General features: G+C 40.1%; 1 non-coding gene across 1 annotated transcript; it reads right to left on the bottom strand.

The window, feature by feature from the left end:
• Positions 1-9,259: 9,259 nt before the first annotated feature.
• On the bottom strand, positions 9,260-9,367 carry LOC112774485 (small nucleolar RNA R71). Its single transcript, XR_003188974.1, has one exon. It is a non-coding gene; the product is annotated as a small nucleolar RNA R71 (small nucleolar RNA).
• Positions 9,368-21,027: the final 11,660 nt, after the last annotated feature.

The raw sequence follows: 21,027 nt of genomic DNA, 5'->3' as shown, positions 1-21,027 counted from the left end.
GAAACAGGTTATAAACTGGCGTTCAACTCCAAGAGAAGCCTCTACATGTGTAAAGCTCAATGCTCAGCCCAAGCACACACCAAGTGGGCACCAGAAGTGGATTTCTGCATCATTTACTTGTCTCTGTAAACCCTAGTAACTAGTTTAGTATAAATAGGACTTTTTACTATTGTATTTACATCTTTGGATTATCTTTAGATCACATTTGAGGGGCTGGCCTCTCGGCCATGCCTGAACCTTCATCACTTATGTATTTTCAACGGTAGAGTTTCTACACACTATAGATTAAGGTGTGGAGCTCTGCTGTTCCTCACAGATTAATGCAAAGTACTACTATTTTTCTATTCATTTCAAGCTTATTCCTATTCTAAGATATCCATTCGCACCCAAGAATATGATGAATGTGATGATTATGTGACGCTCATCATCATTCTCACTTATGAACGCGTGCCTGACAAACACTTCCGTTCTACATGCAAACAAGCTAGAATGAGTATCTCTTAGATATCTAATACAGAGGACCGAGTCCGAGATATTAGAATCTTCGTGATATAAGTTAGAACCCATGGATGGCCATTCTTGAGATCCGAAAAGTCTAAACCTTGTCTGTGGTATTCCGAGTAGGATCTGGGAAGGGATGGCTGTGGCAAGCTTCAAACTCGCGAGTGCTGGGCGAAGTGACAGACGCAAAAGGATAGTAAATCCTATTCCAGTATGATCGAGAACCGACAGATGATTAGCCATGCAGTGACAGCGCATTGGACCATTTTCACAGAGAGGATAGGAAGTAGCCATTGACAACGGTGATGCCCTACATAAAGCTTGCCATAGAACGGAGTAGGAATGATTGGATGAAGACAACAGGAAAGCAGAGGTTCAGATGAACAAAAGCATCTCTATACGCTTATCTGAAATTCTCACCAATGAATTACATAAGTACCTCTATCTTTATTTTACGTTTTATTTATCTTTTTATTATCAATTCACTATAACCATTTGAATTCGCCTAACTGAGATTTACAAGGTGACCATAGCTTGCTTCAGGCCGACAATCTCCGTGGGATTGACCCTTACTCACGTAAGGTTTATTACTTGGACGACCCAGTGCACTTGCTAGTTAGTTGTGCGAAGTTGTGATAAAGAGTTGAGATTACAATTGTGCGTACCAAGTTGTTGGCGCCATTGATGATCACAATTTCGTGCACCATCTAATTACCTGGTCAACGCCACATCTCCATAAATATGGGTCATCCCATATATAATATTTAGACTCGCTTTTCATCTTGTCTCTTTGATGCTTATTAAAGTTTGGAGGAAAAGTGCGGCTAACTAGATAATTAGCTACAGGTGCATACTAAGGGACTACCTCAGATACTGCTTGCAGGTTATCAAATGGGAAATTATCAGCTATAGGAGTGGAGTCATGCTTAATGTGCTCAAGGCGACTCAAATGGTCTGCCACTAAATTCTGATTACCACTCCTATCCTTAATTTCTAAATCAAATTCTTGTAGTAGCAGTATCCAACGTATAAGCCTTGGTTTGGATTCCTTTTTAGCTAATAGAGACTTTAGAGCTGCATGGTCTGAGTACACTACTACTTTCGTACCAAGTAAATAGGCTCGGAATTTATCCAGAGAAAAAATAATAGCAAGAAGCTCTTTCTCAGTAGTAGTATAATTAGACGGAGCGACATCTAAAGTTTTAGACGCATAAGCAATTACAAAAGGGTCCTTACCTTCACGCTGAGCCAGTGCTGCACCTACGGCATGGTTGGAAGCATCACACATTATTTCAAATGGCTGGCTCCAGTCTGGTCCTCTCACAATTGGAGCTTGAGTTAGGGCGGTCTTCAGCTTATCAAACGCTTATTTGCAATCTTCACTGAACTCGAACTCAATATCTTTCTGCAGTAGTCTGGATAAGGGAAGAGCTACCTTACTGAAGCCCTTAATGAATCTCCTGTAAAAACCTGCATGGCCAAGGAACGAACGGACTTTCCTCATAGAAGAGGGGTAAAGTAAACTAGAAATAACATCCACCTTTGCTGGATCTACAGAAATGCCAGTATTAGATACAACATGTCCTAGTACAATCCCTTGTTTGACCATAAAGTGACATTTTTCAAAATTCAATACAAGGTTTGTATTGACACATCTATCTAACACTCTAGATAAACTATCAAAGCAAAGAGTAAAGGAGTCACCATATACACTAAAATCATCCATAAAAACCTCCATACAGTCCTCAATAAGATCAGAGAAAAGACTCATCATGTACCTTTGGAAAGTAGCTAGTGCATTGCACAAGCCAAAGGGCATTCTCTTGTAAGCATAAGTCCCAAAAGGACATGTAAAAGTGGTCTTTTCCTAATCTTCAAGAGCTATATGAATCTGGAAATAGCCTGTGTAACCATCTAAAAAACAATAATGTGATTTGCCTGACAGGCGATCCAGCATTTGATCAATGAATGGAAGAGGATAGTGATCCTTATGAGTGGCCTGGTTTAGGCGTCTGTAGTCAATGCAGACCCTTCAGGCGTTCTGAACTCTGGTTGCCATGAGCTCTCTATGCTCATTCTTCACTGTAGTGACTCCAGACTTTTTGGGCACCACTTGTACTAGGCTTACCCATTCACTGTCTGAGATGGGGTAGATGATATCTGCCTCCAGTAGTCTGGTCACTTCCTTTTTGACAACCTCTAAGATAGTGAGGTTCAGTCTTCTCTGGGGTTGACGGACAGGCTTTGCTCCCTCTTCTAAAAATATTTCGTGCTCACAAATTTGAGGGTTGATGCCTACTATGTCTGCCAAACTCCAACCAATTGCCTTCTTGTGCCTCCTCAGCACACTAAGTAACTGCTCTTCTTGTTGAGAAGTGAGTTCCCTTGCAATGATAATTGAAAACTTCTGCTTGTCCTCAAGGTAAGCATATTTGAGGTATGAAGAGAGGGGTTTCAATTCTAACTTCTGCTCATGGTCAGGCTCTAGGTTGTCTGGAGCTAGCAATAATGGTAAAGCACTATCATTGTCCTCAGAAAGTGTCCCCACACTCGGACCTTGTCCTATGTACTTCTCTTCAAATTCCTCCTGGTGAATTTCAGCCCGGTTTCATCTATGATGTCACACTGGAGGATAGAATGATCCTCCGGAGGATGCTTCATAGCTCCATTCAGATTGAAGATTACTACTCGGCCATCTATTTCAAAAGAGTATGTTCCTGAAAAAGCATCCAATTTGAACTTTGAGGTCTTCTTCCGAGTAGGATTGATGATGGATTTTCTGAGTCATTTTGGGGCATCTCCAGGATATAAAAATCAATGGGAAAGGTGAGCCCCTTAATGCCCACTAATACATCTTCAGCAACTCCAATCACTGTAATAATGCTTTTATCTGCTAACACAAAACGAGCTGCCGACCTTTTTAAGGGAGGGAGCCTCAAATTATCATATATAGACAAAGGCATTATACTAACACATGCTCCTAAATCACACATGCAGTCAGAAAATATCACACCACCAATAATACAATTAACCATACATGGACCTGGATCACTACACTTCTCAGGTATACCTCCCATTAAAGCAGATATAGAACTACCTAAAGGAATAGTTTCTAATTCATTAATTTTATCTTTGTGTATACATAAATCTTTTAGAAACTTTGCGTACTTAGGTACCTGCTGAATAACATCAAAAAGGGGAGCAGTTACTTCAACCTTTTTGAATATTTCTACTATTTTGGGATCAGGTTCCAGCTACTTCCTGGGCTTCCTTGCAAGTTGTGGAAATGGAATGGGAATGGTGTCTTCTACAGTGTCTGCGCCCTTTGGTGCTTCTTCCTGTGATTGGGCTTTTTCTTCTTCAGCCATGTCCTGTATGTCCTCTTCCTCTTCAACATCTTCTACTTCCACCACCTCTTCAGCTGAGGCGTGTTTTGGTGGGTTTGGATCCTCCTGATTTCTCTCCTGCAGTGTGGTTCCGGATCTTAGGGTGATGGCATTGATGCCACCCTTGGGATTGGGTAATGGTTGAGATGGGATTCCACTGGAGCTCAAAGGCTGGTTATTGGAGTTATTCATTGATCCAATCTGTGAGATAAGAGCTTGCAAGGTAGAGTTCAGACCATTTAGAGTAGAATTAAGGTTATTTTCCATGGCCTGTTGTCTCCGATCAATAGATTGTAGTAACTCATCATTAGCAGATGAAGAGGGTAAGTGATCTGAGAGGTCTACTGTTGGTTATTCTGTGGTCCTTGGGATTACCTCAGGTGAGGTGCTCTGTATGGCTGGTTCTGGTTCTGCTGCCTGTTGTTGTTATTATTCCACCTCTGATTTCCCTCATTATCTCTGCCTCCTCTGTTATTGTTGTCCCTCTAATTCTGGTTAGAATTATCTCTCCAATTCTGGTTAGAATTGTCCTGCCATCCATGGCTGTAACTGCCACCTTGATTGTACCCTTGGTTGGGGCAGTCATAGAAGTTATGAGTGGATGCCACGGTGTTATCGTCCTGCTGGAGCTGCGGACATTCATCAGTATAATGGCTATAATCAGCACAGATTCTGCAAACTCTCTGTGGGACTAACTGTTGGCTTTGCTATGGTGGAGAAGATTGAGCTTGCTGAACTTGTTGATTCAATTGCATCTGCTTCAGTAAGTTGGTCATTTCACAGATACTCTGAGTTAGAGCAGCAGTCTCTCTGCTAGAGGATACTTCTACAACAGCTTTTGAACGGCCTTGTTTTTGCCTGTGATTCTTTGTAGATTCAGCTAAGTCGCTGATCAATTGCCATGCCTCATCAGTGGTCTTGTACTTTTTCATAGACCCATTGCTAGCACTTTCCAATGTGGTCTTATCTTGGGGCCTCATACCCTGAGTGACGTAGCCGAGCAACACTATCTTGTCAATCATATGGTGGGGGGCATGCTTCCAGAAGGTTGTTGAAGTGCTCCCAGTATTCATAGAGAGTCTCGAATTCATCCTGAACAATCATGAAAATGTCTTTCCTCAGTTTATCAGTAACTTCAACTGGAAAGAATTTTTCCAAGAATTCTCTTCTAAGTGTATCCCAGTCGGATACAGTTGCTGCGGGTTGAGTGTAGTACCACTCTCTTGCCTTTCTCTCAAGAGAGAATGGGAAGGCTTTTAACAAAATTGAAGTTTCATCTGCACCATCACGCCTTACAGTAGAACAGGCTGCTGATGAGCGGATAATTTATACGCTTTTTGGCATTGTTTTTAGTATGTTTTTAGTAGAATTTAGTTACTTTTAGGGATATTTTCATTAGTTTTTATGTTAAATTCACATTTCTGGACTTTACTATGAGTTTGTGTGTTTTTCTGTGATTTCAGGTATTTTCTGGTTGAAATTGAGGGACTTGAGCAAAAATCAGATTCAGAGGTTGAAGAAGGATTGCTGATGCTGTTGGATTCTGACCTCCCTGCACTCAAAATGGATTTTCTGGAGCTACATAACTCAAAATTGCGTGCTTCCAATTGCGTTGGAAAGTAGACATCCAGGGCTTTCCAGCAATATATAATAGTCCATACTTTGCCCAAGTTGAGACGACGCAAACTGGCGTTCAACTCCAGCTCTCTGCCCAATTCTGGCGTCCAGCGCCAGAAACAAGTTGCAAAGTGGAGTTCAACGCCCAAACTGGCACAAAAGCTGGCGTTGAACTCCAAGAAGGACCTCTACACGTGCAACACTCAAGCTCAGCCCAAGCACACACCAAGTGGGCCCCGGAAGTGGATTTATGCATCAATTACTTACTTCTGTAAACCCTAGTAGCTAGTTTATTATAAATAGAACTTTTTATCATTGTATTCACAGTCTTGGTTACTCCGGTTCCCCTCTGGGGCCGAGACCAATGAACTCTATTCACTTATGTATTTTCAACGGTAGAGTTTCTACACTCCATAGATTAAGGTGTGGAGTTCTGCTGTTCCTCAAAGATTAATGCAAAGTACTACTGTTTTCTATTCAATTCATCTTATTTTGCTTCTAAGATATTCATTCGCACTTCAACCTGAATGTGATGAACGTGACAATCATCATCATTCCCTATGAACGCGTGCCTGACAACCACTTCCGTTCTACATTAGATTGATAGAGTATCTCTTAGATCTCTTAATCAGAATCTTCGTGGTGTAAGCTAGAATGATGACGGCATTCAAGAGAATCCGGAAAGTCTAAACCTTGTCTGTGGTATTCCGAGTAGGATTCAATGATTGAATGACTGTGACGAGCTTCAAACTCGCGATTGCTGGGCGTAGTGACAGACGCAAAAGGATAGTAAATCCTATTCCAGCATGATCGAGAACCGACAGATGAATAGCCGTGCCGTGACAGGGTGCGTTGACCATTTTCATTGAGAGGATAGGATGTAACCATTGACAAGGGTGATGCCTCCAGACGATTAGCCATGCCGTGACAGGGCATTTGGATCATTTTCCCGAGAGAAGACCGAAAGTAGCCATTGACAATGGTGATGCATTACATAAAGCCAGCCATGGAAAGGAGTAAGACTGATTGGATGAAGATAGCAGGAAAGCAGAGGTTCAGAGGAACGAAAGCATCTCTATTCGTTTATCTGAAATTCTCACCAATGATTTACATAAGTATTTCTATCCCTATTTTATTAATGATTTTCGAAAACCCCATTACTATTTTATATCTGCCTGACTGAGATTTACAAGGTGACCATAGCTTGCTTCATACCAACAATCTCCGTGGGATTCGACCCTTACTCACGTAAGGTATTACTTGGACGACCCAGTGCACTTGCTGGTTAGTTGTGCGAAGTTGTGAACCATGGTATTGGCATCATGTTTTTGGCGCCATTGCCAGGGAAAGAAAGAGCAATGAATTTTACATAATCAAAGTGTAATCACAATTTCTGCGCACCAAGTTTTTGGCGCCGTTGCCGGGGATTGTTTGAGTTTGGACAACTAACGGTTCATCCTGTTGCTCAGATTAGGTAATTTTCTTTTTGTTTTGTTTTCAAAAATTTTTCAAAAATCTTTCAAAAATTTTTCTTTTGTTTTCGAAAAAAAAAATATAATAAAAAAATAATGTTTTCAAAAATAAATTATTCTATGGCTTCAAAACTTTCAAGAATGAATTCTAGAGTTTCATGGTAACATGTTGAATCCTATCTGGATGAAAAGCCATACCCAAACTCCTTTGGGATTGGTCTTCAACTAATCACCTCAATGGATGTAAATTCATTCTAAAGCTTGACTGGCTATTAAGCCATGTCTAACCCTCAGATTGGAGCTTTAGACTAAAGAGTATAAGATTCCTGGAATTCATATTAAAGATTTTGAAATCCTTATTTTTCTTTTCCAAAATGATTTTCAAAAAACATTAAAAGAAAATACAAAAAAAATTATAAATTCATAAAAATCAAAAATATCTTGTGTTTCTTGTTTGAGTCTTGAGTCATGTTATAAGTTTGGTGTCAATTGCGTACTCATCTTGCATTTTTCGAAAACTCTCATGCATTAATAGTGTTCTTCATGATCTTCAAGTTGTTCTTGGTAAGTCTTCTTGTTTGATCTTTGCATTTGCATGTTTTGTGTCTTTTCTTGTTTTTCATATGCATTCTTGAATTCTTAGTGTCTAAGCATTAAAGAATTCTAAGTTTGGTGTCTTGCATGTTTTCTTTGCATAAAAAAATTTTTTTTAGAATATGTTCTTGATGTTCATCATGATCTTCATAGTGTTCTTGGTGTTCATCTTGACATTCATAGCATTCTTGCATGCATTCATTGTTTTGATCTAAAAAAATTCAAAAATAAAAAAAAATATCTTTCCCTTTTTCTCTCATCAAATTCGAAAATTTGATTGACTTTTTCAAAAATTTTTAAAATCAAGTTGTTTCTTATGAGTCAAATCAAATTTTCAATTTGAAAATCTTATCTTTTTCAAAATCTTTTTCAAAAATCAAATCTTTTTCAAATTTCTTAGTTATTTTTGAAAATTCCAAAAATATTTTTCAAAAATCTTTTTCTTATTTTTATATCAAATTTTCGAAAATAACAATAACAATTAATGTTTTGATTCAAAAATTTCAAGTTTGTTACTTGCTTGTTAAGAAAGATTCAAACTTTAAGTTTTAGAATCATATCTTGTGATTTCTTATGAATCAAGTCATTAATTTTATTTTTAAAAAAAAAATCAAATCTTTTTTTCAAAAACTAATTTCTATCATATCTTTTCAAAAATATCTTCTTATCTCACCTTTTCCAAAAATTTGATTTCAAAATATCTTTTCTAACTTCCTAACTTCTTATCTTTTCAAAATTTGTTTTAATTAACTAACTAACTTTTTGTTTGTTTCTTATCTTTTTTAAAACTACCTAACTAACTCTCTCTCTCTCTAATTTTCGAAAATATCTCCCCCTTTTTCAAAATTTCTTTTTAATTAACTAATTATTTCAATTTTTAATTCTTAATTTTCAAAAATTACTAACATTTTTCAAAAACTATTTTCGAAAATCACTAACTCTTTTTCAAAAATTATTTTCGAAAATTCTCCTTCTCTCTCATCTCCTTCTATTTATTTATTCATCTACTAACACTTCATCCCACCCAAATTCGAACCCCCTCTTCCATCTGTGTTCGAATTTCTTCTTCTTCTTTTCTTCTACTCACACTGGGACCTCTATACTGTGGTAAAAAGGACCCCTATTATTATTATTTTTCTGTTCTCTCTTTTTCATATGAGCAGGAGCAAGGACAAGAACATTCTTGTTGAAGCAGATCCAGAACCTGAAAGGACTCTGAAGAGGAAACTAAGAGAAGCTAAATTACAACAATCCAGAGAGAACCTTTCAGAAATTTTTGAACAGGAAGAGGAGATGGCAGCCGAAAATAATAATAATGCAAGGAGAATGCTTGGTGACTTTACTGCACCTAATTCCAATTTACATGGAAGAAGCATCTCCATTCCTGCCATTGGAGCAAATAACTTTGAGCTGAAACCTCAGCTAGTTTCTCTGATGCAGCAGAACTGCAAGTTTCATGGACTTCCATCTGAAGATCCTTTTTAGTTCTTAACTGAATTCTTGCAGATCTGTGATACTGTTAAGACTAATGGAGTAAATCCTGAAGTCTACAGGCTCATGCTTTTTCCTTTTGCTGTAAGAGACAGAGCTAGAGTGTGGTTGGACTCTCAACCCAAAGACAGCCTGAACTCTTGGGATAAGCTGGTCACAGCTTTCTTAGCCAAGTTCTTTCCTCCTTAAAAGCTGAGCAAGCTTAGAGCGGATGTTCAAACCTTCAGACAGAAAGAAGGTGAATCCCTCTATGAAGCTTGGGAAAGATACAAGCAGCTGACCAAAAAGTGTCCTTCTGACATGCTTTCAGAATGGACCATCCTGGATATATTCTATGATGGTTTATCTGAGCTATCAAAGATGTCATTGGATACTTCTGCAGGTGGATCCATTCACCTAAAGAAAATGCCTGCAGAAGCTCAAGAACTCATTGACATGGTTGCTAATAACTAGTTCATGTACACTTCTGAGAGGAATCCTGTGAGTAATGGGACGCCTATGAAGAAGGGAGTTCTTGAAGTTGATACTCTGAATGTCATATTGGCTCAGAACAAAATATTGACTCAGCAAGTCAATATGATTTCTCAGAGTCTGAATGGAATGCAAGCTGCATCCAACAGTACTCAAGAGGCTTCTTATGCAGAAGAAGCTTATGATCCTGAAAACCCTGCAATAGCAGAGGTGAATTACTTAGGTGAACCTTATGGAAACACCTATAACCCATCATGGAGAAATCATCCAAATCTCTCATGGAAGGATCAAAGGCCTCAACAAGGCTTTAATAATGGTGGAAGAAACAGGTTTAGCAATAGCAAGCCTTTTCCATCATCCACTCAGCAACAGACAGAGAATTCTGAGCAGAATCCATCTAGCTTAGCAAATTTAGTCTCTGATCTATCTAAGGTCACTGTGAGTTTCATGAATGAAACAAGGTCTCCCATTAGAAATTTGGAAGCACAAGTGGGCCAGCTGAGTAAAAGGATCACTGAAATTCCTCCTAGTACTCTCCCAAGCAATACAGAAGAGAATCCAAAAGGAGAGTGCAAGGCCATTGACATAACCACCATGGCTGAACCTGTAAGGGAAGGAGAGGATGTGAATCCCAAGGGGGAAGACCCCCTGGGACGTCCAGTGATCAATAAGGAGTTTCCCTCTGAGGAACCAAAGGAATCTGAGACTCATCTAGAGACCATAGAGATTCCATTGAACCTCCTTATGCCCTTCATGAGCTCTGATGAGTATTTCTCTTCTGAAGAGAATGGGGATGTTACTGAAGAGCAAACTACCAAGTTTCTTGGTGCAATCGTGAAGCTGAATGCCAAATTATTTGGTATTGAAAGTTGGGAAGATGAACCTTCCTTGTTCACCAATGAACTAAGTGATCTGGATCAACTGACATTGCCTCAGAAGAGATAGGATCCTGGAAAGTTCATAATACCTTGTACCATAGGAACCATGATCTTTAAGGCTTTGTGTGACCTTGGTTCAGGGATAAACCTCATGCCCCTCTCTGTAATAGAGAAACTGGGAATCTATGGGGTGCAAGCTGCTAAAATCTCATTATAGATGGCAGACAATTCAAGAAAACATGCTTATGGACAAGTAGAGGACATGTTAGTAAAGGTTGAAGGCCTTTACATCCCTGCTGATTTCATAGTCCTGGATATTGGAAAGGAAGAGGATGAATCCATCATCCTAGGAAGACCTTTCCTAGCCACAGCAAGAGCTGTGATTGATGTGGACAGAGGAGAATTGATCCTTCAAATAAATGAGGACAACCTTGTGTTTACAACTCAAGGATCTCTCTCTGCGTCCATGGAGAGGAAGCATAAAAAGCTTCTCTCAAAGCAAAGTCAACCAAAGCCCCCACAGTCAAACTCTAAGTTTGGTATTGGGAGGCCACAACCAAACTCTAAGTTTGGTGTCAAACCTCCATATCCAAGCTTTAAGTTTCGTGTTGGGAGGTTTCAACAAAGCTCTGCACATCTGTGAGGCTCCATGAGAGCCCACTGTCAAGCTATTGACATTAAAGAAGCGCTTATTGGGAGGCAACCCAATTTTTATTTATCTAACTATATTTTTCTTAGTTATATGTCTTTATAGGTTCATGATCATGTGGAGTCACAAAATAAATATAAAAATTGAAAACGGAATCAAAAACAGCAGAAGAAAAATCACACCCTGGAGGAAGCATCTGCCTGGCGTTCAACGCCAGAACAGAGCATGGTTCTGGCACTGAACGCCCAAAATGGGCAGTATCTGGGCACTGAACGCCCAAAATGGGCATCATCTGGGCGCTGAACGCCAGAATTGCACCTTGGAGAGGAGCTGGCGCTGAACGCCCAGAACAAGCATGGTTCTGGCGTTCAACGCCAGAAATGGGCAACAAATGGGCGTTGAACGCCCAAAATGGGCACCAAGCTGGCGCTGAACGCCCAGAGTTGTGTGCAAGGGCATTTTACATGCCTAATTTGGTGCAAGGTTGTAAATCCTTGAACACCTTAGGATCTGTGGACCCCACAGGATCACCTCAGGATCTGTGGACCCCACAGAATCCCCACATACCTCCACTCACTTCTTCTCACCCCTCACCACTCTCTTTCACAAAATCCCAATAAACACTCTTCCCTATTAACCCTTTACCACTCATATCCATACACCCACCTACCTTCAAAATTCAACATCTCTCTCCCACCCAATCCCACCCATATGGCCGAATACACACATCCCTCCATCTCCTCCATATCTTCTTCTTCTATTCTTTCTTCTTTTGCTCGAGGGCAAGCAATATTCTAAGTTTGGTGTGGTAAAAGCATAGCTTTTTTTGTTTTTCCATAACCATTAATGGCACCTAAGGCCAGAGAAACCTCAAAGAAAGAGGAAAGGGAAGACAATTGCTTCCACCTCTGAGCCATGGGAGATGGAAGGATTCATCTCACAAGCCCATCACTAAGAAAAGGATGGAGCAAACAAGAGAGCACATTCATGGATCTCAACAGGCACATGAAGAAGCTCATCATCAAGAAATTCCTGAGATACCTCAGGGGATACAGTTTCCTCCACAGAATTTTTGGGAGCAAATCAACAACTCCCTAGGAGAAGTAAGTTCCATCATGGAACACTTAAGGGTGGAACATCAAGAGCACTCTATCATCCTTCATAAAATTAGAGAAGATCAAAAAGCTACGAGGGAGGAGCAACAAAGACAAGGAAGAGACATAGAAGAGCTCAAGGACATCATTGGAAACACCATCATCACTAAGGTGGACTCATTCCTTGTTCTTATTTCTTCTGTTTTCCGTTTTCTATGTTATGTGCTTATCTATGTTTGTGTCTTCATTACATGATCATTAGTAGTTAGTAACTATGTCTTAAAGTTATGAATGTCCTATGAATCCATCACCTCTCTTAAATGAAAAATGTTTTAATTTAAAAGAACAAGAAGTACATGAGTTTTGAATTTATCCTTGAACTTAGCTTAATTATATTGATGTGGTGACAATGCTTCTTGTTTTCTGAATGAATGCTTGAACAGTGCATATGTCTTTTGAAGTTGTTGTTTAAGAATGTTAAATATGTTGGCTCTTGAAAGAATGATGACAAGGAGACATGTTATTTGATAATCTGAAAAATCATAAAAATGATTCTTGAAGCAAGAAAAAGCAGCAAAGAACAAAGCTTGCAGAAAAAAAATAGGTGAAAAAAAATAATAGAAAGAAAAAGAAAAAGCAAGCAGAAAAAGCCAAAAGCTCTTAAAACCAAGAGACAAGAGCAAAAAGCCAATAACCCTTAAAACCAAAAGGCAAGGGCAAATAAAAAGGATCCCAAGGCTTTGAGCATCAGTGGATAGGAGGGCCTAAAGGAATAAAATCCTGGTCTAAGCGGCTAAACCAAGTTGTCCCTAACCATGTGCTTGTGGCGTGTAGGTGTCAAGTGAAAACTTGAGACTGAGCGGTTAAAGTCAAGGTCCAACGCAAAAAAAAAAAAAGAGTGTGCTTAAGAACCCTGGACACCTCTAATTGGGGACTTTAGCAAAGCTGAGTCACAATCTGAAAAGGTTCACCCAATTATGTGTCTGTGGCATTTATGTATCCGGTGGTAATACTGGAAAACAAAGTGCTTAGGGCCACGGCCAAGACTCATAAAGAAGCTGTGTTCAAGAATCATCATACTGAACTAGGAGAGTCAATAACACTATCTGAACTCTGAATTCCTATAGATGCCAATCATTCTGAACCTCAATGGATAAAGTGAGATGCCAAAACTATTCAAGAGGCAAAAAGCTATAAGTCCCGCTCATTTGATTGGAGCTATGTTTCATTGATAGTTTGGAATTTATAGTATATTCTCTTCTTTTTATCCTATTTGATTTTCAGTTTCTTGGGGACAAGCAACAATTTAAGTTTGGTGTTGTGATGAGCGGATAATTTATACGCTTTTTGGCATTGTTTTTAGTAGAATCTAGTTACTTTTAGGGATGTTTTCATTAGTTTTTATGTTAAATTCACATTTCTGGACTTTACTATGAGTTTGTGTATTTTTCTGTGATTTCAGGTATTTTTTGGCTGAAATTGAGGGACTTGAGCAAAAATCAGATTCAGAGGTTGAAGAAGGATTGTTGATGTTGTTGGATTCTGACCTCCCTGCACTCAAAATGGATTTTCTGGAGCTTCATAACTCAACATGGCGCGATTCCAATTGCGTTGGAAAGTAGACATCCAGGGCTTTCCAGCAATATATAATAGTCCATACTTTGCCCAAGTTTAGATGACGCAAACTGGCGTTCAACGCCAGCTCTTTGCCCAATTCTGGCGTCCAGCGCCAGAAACAAGTTGCAAAGTGGAGTTCAACGCCCAAACTGGCACAAAAGCTGGCGTTGAACTCCAAGAAGGACCTCTACACATGCAACACTCAAGCTCAGCCCAAGCACACACCAAGTGGGCCCCGGAAGTGGATTTATGCATCAATTACTTACTTCTGTAAACCCTAGTAGCTAGTTTATTATAAATAGAACTTTTTATCATTGTATTCACAGTCTTGGTTACTCCGGTTCCCCTCTGGGGCCGAGACCAATGAACTCTATTCACTTATGTATTTTCAACGGTAGAGTTTCTACACTCCATAGATTAAGGTGTGGAGCTCTGCTGTTCCTCAAAGATAAATGCAAATTACTACTGTTTTCTATTCAATTCATCTTATTTCGCTTCTAAGATATTCATTCGCACTTCAACTTGAATGTGATGAACATGACAATCATCATCATTCCCTATGAACGCGTGCCGGACAACCACTTCCGTTCTACATTAGATTGAATGAGTATCTCTTAGATCTCTTAATCAGAATCTTCGTGGTGTAAGCTAGAATGATGGCGGCATTCAAGAGAATCCGGAAAGTCTAAACCTTGTCTGTGGTATTCCGAGTAGGATTCAATGATTGAATGACTGTGACGAGCTTCAAACTCGCGATTTCTGGGCGTAGTGACAGACGCAAAAGGATAGTAAATCCTATTCCAGCATGATCGAGAACCGACAGATGAATAGCCATGCCGTGACAGGGCGCGTTGACCATTTTCACTGAGAGGATAGGATGTAACCATTGACAAGGGTGATGCCTCCAGACGATTAGCCGTGCCGTGACAGGGCATTTGGATCATTTTCCCGAGAGAAGACCGAAAGTATCCATTGACAATGGTGATGCATTACATAAAGCCAGCCATGGAAAGGAGTAAGACTGATTGGATGAAGATAGCATGAAAGCAGAGGTTCAGAGGAACGAAAACATCTCTATTCGCTTATCTGAAATTCTCACCAATGATTTACATAAGTATTTCTATCCCTATTTTATTAATGATTTTCGAAAACCCCATTACTATTTTATATCCGCCTGACTGAGATTTACAAGGTGACCATAGCTTGCTTCATACCAACAATCTCCGTGGGATTCGACCCTTACTCACGTAAGGTATTACTTGGACGACCCAGTGCACTTGCTGGTTAGTTGTGCAAAGTTGTGAACCATGGTATTGGCATCATGTTTTTGGCACCATTGCCAGGGAAAGAAAGAGCAATGAATTTTACATAATCAAAGTGTAATCACAATTTCTGCGCACCAGCTGCTCGGAAGTCTCTAAGGTGCTTGATAGGCTCTTGAGCAGGTAAGCCATGAAACTTGGGCATCAAATTGAGCAGTGCTATTTTTATTTCAAAGTCTGTAGCCACCGCTGGGTGATGCACTTGAAACGGTTGCATTGAAAAATCAGGGGCTCAAGCCTCCTGAATAGTAATTTTCCTAGGTGCTGCCATGTCACCTGCACGTAAATCAACCGAATCAGCAGAAAGGGAGCCTGTTTCTTCCTCAAGTGACGTTTCAGATCCGCCCTCAGAGAGGACTAACCGACGCCGAGCTTGCCTTATTCGTGAAATAGTTCTTTCAATCTCAGGATCGAATACTGGCAAGCTTGGACCAGGAAGTGAACGCGTCATCTAACGAAAGAAACATGCAGCTCATAGTAGCAAAATAAAATAAAATGCAAATAAATAAATTCCAATTAATAACTTTAGCACTCTATTGCAAGTCCCCGGTAACAGCGCCAAAAATTGACGTGGCAGAAATTGGTGAATTAAGAAATTAATATAAGAGATACGTTGCAAGTACAGTTCTTAGCCAACCAGAAATCCGCTTATCAATTTAGAAGGTTGTCACAAAATTTAAATTAAAATACTGGGAGTATGAGTCCCAAGTCGTCTCCCAACGAGTTGCAGAAAGGTGTGCTATTTTATTAATCAGATGTTTTCAAAAATGGTTTGAGTTGAATAACAGGAAATTAAATTAGAGAATTTGTATAATTTTAACTAAAAGCCTTGGCTGGGAGTAGATTAGTTGGAAGCCCTATTCTTGTTGGAGTACTCTCAAGATTAATTGATAATTGAGGGTTGTTCTGTTTAGTTATCCCTTACTAGGTAAGAAAAAGTCAAACAAGTTGGAAAGCTATTTCTATTCACAAGTCCCAATCCGCTCAATTGAAAAGGATTGGTGTCAGTGACTAGAGGGCAAACCAACAATAAACCCAATTACAATTTTTTCTTTTAAGCATTCCAACTCAAGGTCTTCCTTTCAATCAACTCCCATCCAAGTTATGGAACTACTCGCTCATTGTGAATGTAGAATTCATAACATAGGAAATGGAAATATAGAAAGACATGATAAACAATAATCAAAGGGATCAATTAAAAATAAAAATAGTTCTTGTATTAATAAACTCTAAAAATAATTCAATAATAATTCTAAATAAACAAAGGACATGGAAGAGTAAGAGACAGGTAAAGAAAATAAACTAGAATGACGAAGTCTTGCTGAGTTAATAACTCTTCTCAATATCCCAATGCGAAAAGCAATAAAAATAAAATCCTAAGAACTATGAATGTGTAGAGAGAAAACCTAGAGGAGGAGTAAAACTAGATCTAAAACTGAGAATTGTCTGTAATGAATTGTTGTTTTCGTTTCTGCATGTTCCTTGGCTCTAGTATGCTTTTCTGGGCCAAAAATTGGGTCAAAACAGGGCCCAAAATTGCCCCCAGTGAATTCTGCAGATTCTGCAGATCGCGCATGTCACGCGATCGCGTCATTCATGCGAACGCGTCATTCGGCGTTTTGCCTTGCCACGCGTGCGCGTCGTCCACGCCTCCGCGTCACTTGTGCAGTTCCAATCCGCGTGGTCGCGTGAGCCATGCATCCGTGTCACTGCGATTTCCTCTATGTCGCGCGATCGCGTGAGCCATGTCTCCGCGTCACTTTTCGCTGGTCATCTCCTCAATTTCTTGTGTTCCTTCCATTTTTGCAAGCTTCGTTTCCAATCTCCAAGTCATTCATGCCCTATAAAGCTTGAAACACTTAACACACAGATCACGACATCTAATGGAAAGAAGGAGAATTAAAATAAATAATTAAAAAGTCTTTAGGAAGCAAATATTCAATCATGTAATAATTTTAGGAAGGAAATATAAATGCATGCCAATCATATGAATAAGTGGGTAAATAATTGATAAAATCATACAATTAAGCAAAATATAAACCATAAAATAGTGGTTTATCAGGTGTCCCCAGCTCTGTAGGAGACTCCAGCTGCTGAGATGAGATCTGAGACCAAGGCGGGAAAAGGTAAGTTGCCCGCAATCTGTACGTGTCCCATGGCATTTCGGATGTGTCTTGGTAGGTTCAGAGGCTGGTCTGTAAGGATGCACCATAGTAGAATGGCCATGTCTGCAGTGAAGGAGGATTCGTGAGTGCCCGGAAAGACGTAATGGGACATGATCTGTGCCCATACGCGAGCCTCCAAGGTAAGTGCTGAAGCCGATATTCCCTTAGGACGGGAACGGTGGTATCCATAGATCCATCTGCTGCCAGGTAGTGCGATAACTCTGAGAATGGCGTCCTTATCAAATTGGTACATCTGGCGCTTGAGTGAGGCTTCTTGAAAGGCGTCCAATCCTTCTGGAGCAGGGGGAAGATCTAGAGCTTGTTGAATGGCCTCTTCTGTAATGGGGACTTGCTTCTGACGTACATAGACAGACTGCAGGGTTGGCAGGTGGAAATTAGAGTAGAACTCAACTACCCAAGAAAGATTAACCTGCCTTGGCTGTCTCTGGAGGAAACCCCATTGTCTTCGTTCAATTTGCGGCTCAACAAAGGTAGCAATATTGGGCGGGAGGATAAGAAGGTGTTCGTTGTTGTAGCTCCGTCCTGCCAGGATAGGGAACATCTGCTCATAGTAGCGATTGGGAAATCGCACAGTGTCCTTTGCTGGGAAGGATTTTTCTTTTTCATCAACCTTTATAATCCTCTTAATTCTTTTTGTTGAGGGTTTGACTACAGTTGAAGAAGGCTCTACCACTAATGCTCTTTTTGTTCCTCTTCTTATTGGTGGTTTGGGAGTAGCTTTCTCTTTTCCTTTCTTGGTGGCCATCCTGAAAAGGAAAAAAGAAAGTAAAATGAATTCAAAGGGACAGAGCAAGGAAGAGGATGGTATAAGTGATAATCAATGCACGGTAAAGAGGATGTCGTTAACACATGGTCATGACTACATGTGAAAAGTTCACCAATGGAAATATAGAAAGTGCATTTGATGACAATTAAATGTAAGGTGTTTATTGGCATGCAGGCAAAGGCATGAGTAGCATAGATCAAGCATTTAATTTGTTAAATATGTTATCACTCGTAACAAACTAACCATCACGTTTGTATTGACAATTAAATTAAATTAATAAAATAGTAAAAAAAATTTATGAAAAGCAAACATTGAATAGTAGAATAGAATAATGTAGAAAATGCATAATGCCATATGGGCTTTTTCACACACACGTAGCATGCATGATGAATAAACTATTTAAAATAATAATTTGAACATGCAAGCAACCCTTTAAAAAGTAATATATAATTGCCAAACAATTTTACAACAATCCACAAGCATATAATGAGAAATAATGACTCAATTAAATTTCTAACACCAATTAAAAGAAAAAAAATAAGAAAGAAAAACAAAATATGGATAATGAAAGTAAAAAGAAAAGAAAAGAAGAAAACATAAAAATAAGAAAGATAATAGAAAAGTAAGGAAGGAAGAAGAAAAGAAAAACCTTGATAATGGGGATGAGAGAGAGGGAGAAGAAGGTGAGAAAGAAGGAAGAAGGAAGAAGGAAGAAATAAGGAGGGAAAAGAGAAAATAGGATTTGGGGAGAAGAAAGATAAGATATTTGGCAAATCAGGGTAAGCTGTGCGGCGCAAGCGACGCGAACACGTGGGTGACGCGTTCGTGCGAATTGCGCTTATTCGGATTGACGCGGTCGCGTCGGTCACGCAGTCGCGTCGGTCACGCGGTCGCGTGACACGTTTTATGCTACTGGCGCGAGGGCAGCCTCGCGCTCGTACAAGTCTCTGTTCGAAATCTTATTTTGCCAAAATATGGGTGACGCGATCACGTGGGTCACGCGACTGCGTGAGTGGCCAATATTGGGATATGATACGTTCGCGTGAGGCACGTGTTCACGTGGGGCACGCGTTCGCGTGGTAAGGGCTGTGCGTCTAGCGCTAGTCCAGCACCACCTCAGCATAACTTTCAGCTATACACCCTTTTCACGTCGATTTTCAGGTCACGCGGCCGCGTGGGTGATGCGGTCGCGTGGGAGGCAAGTTTTCCACTTGACGCGGACGCGTGGGACACGCGGTCGCGTGGGGTGATTTGTGCCAAAGGCACGCCTCCAGCCACGCTCTCGTGTGATTTTCTGTTCACTTTCTTATTCTTTCTGAGCCACCTGCGACACGGACGCGTCATTGATGCGGTCGCGTCGCGTGAAAATTTTTTTTTTCGAAATAAAAATATGCAAATGCAGATGCAAGCTAAATGTGCGAATAAGGAGAAGAGTTATTAAAAAAAGAAAACTGTGAATAAAGAAAAGAACGATCATACCATGGTGGGTTGTCTCCCACCTAGCACTTTGCTTTAACGTCCGTAAGTTGGACGCTCCACTAGCTCAGTCTTCGGCTATGTGTGGATCTTCCAAGAGGAAGATCTCGAGCTCCTTGTTTTTCTTCAACTTCTCGCCATGGTACAGCTTTAAACGATGTCCATTAACTTTGATGAGTTCAGAGCTTGAAGGATGACTTAGGTGAAAAACTCCGTACGACTCGGCCTTCTCTACTCTATATGGACCTTCCCATCTTGATCTCAACTTGCCTGGCATGATCCTCAGTCGAGATTTATAAAGGAGGACTAAGTCCCCAGATTGGAACTTTCTCCTCTTGATGTGCTTATCATGTACAGCCTTTATCTTCTCCTTGTACAGCCTTGAGTTCTCATAAGCTTCCAGGTAAAGGTTTTCTAATTCTTGTAGTTGCAACTTCCTCTCAGCTCTGGCTGTTTCAAATCCCATATTACATTCCTTTATTGCCCAAAAGGCTTTATACTCTACTTCAACTGGGAGATGGCAGGCTTTTCCATAAACTAAGCGGAAAGGACTCATCCCAATGGGTGTCTTGTATGCTGTTCTGTATGCCCAAAGTGCATCTTGTAGCCTGGTGCTCCAGTCTCTCCAATGAGGTTTGACTATTTCAAATGGCTGGCTCCAGTCTGGTCCTCTCACAATTAGAGCTTGAGTCAGGGCGGTCTTCAGCTTATCAAACGCTTGTTTGCAATCCTCACTGAACTCGAACTCAATATCTTTCTGCAGTAGTCTGGATAAGGGAAGAGCTACTTTACTAAAGTCCTTAATGAATCTCCTGTAAAAACCTGCATGGCCAAGAAACAAACGGACTTCCCTCACAGAGGAGGGGTAAGGTAAACTAGAAATAACATCCACCTTTGCTGGATCTACAGAAATTCCAGTATTAGACACAACATGTCCTAGTACAATCCCTTATTTAACCATAAAGTGACATTTTTCAAAATTCAATACAAGGTTTGTATTGACACATCTATCTAATACTCTAGATAAACTATCCAAGCAAAGATTGAAAGAATCACCATATACACTAAAGTCATCCATAAAAACCTCCATACAGTCCTCAATAAGATCAGAGAAAAGACTCATCATGCACCTTTGGAAAGTAGCAGGTGGATTGCATAGCCAAAGGGCATTCTCTTATAAGCATAAGTCCCAAAAAGACATGTAAAAGTGGTCTTTTCCTGATCTTCAGGAGCTATATGAATCTGGAAATAGCCTGTGTAACCATCTAAGAAACAATAATGTGATTTACCTGACAAGCGATCCAGCATTTGATCAATGAATGGAAGAGGATAGTGATCCTTACGAGTGGCCTAGTTTAGGCGTCTGTAGTCAATGCAGACCCTCCAGGCGTTCTGAACTCTGGTTGCCATGAGCTCTCCATGCTCATTCTTTACTGTAGTGACTCCAGACTTCTTGGGCACCACTTGTACTGGGCTTACCCATTCACTGTCTGAGATGGGGTAGATG

Source organism: Arachis hypogaea, chromosome 18 (genome assembly GCF_003086295.3).
Source record: "Arachis hypogaea cultivar Tifrunner chromosome 18, arahy.Tifrunner.gnm2.J5K5, whole genome shotgun sequence".
Lineage (NCBI taxonomy): Eukaryota > Viridiplantae > Streptophyta > Magnoliopsida > Fabales > Fabaceae > Arachis > Arachis hypogaea.
The sequence above is the reverse complement of the archived record's forward strand: the minus strand, read 5'-3'. Positions and strand labels throughout refer to the sequence as shown.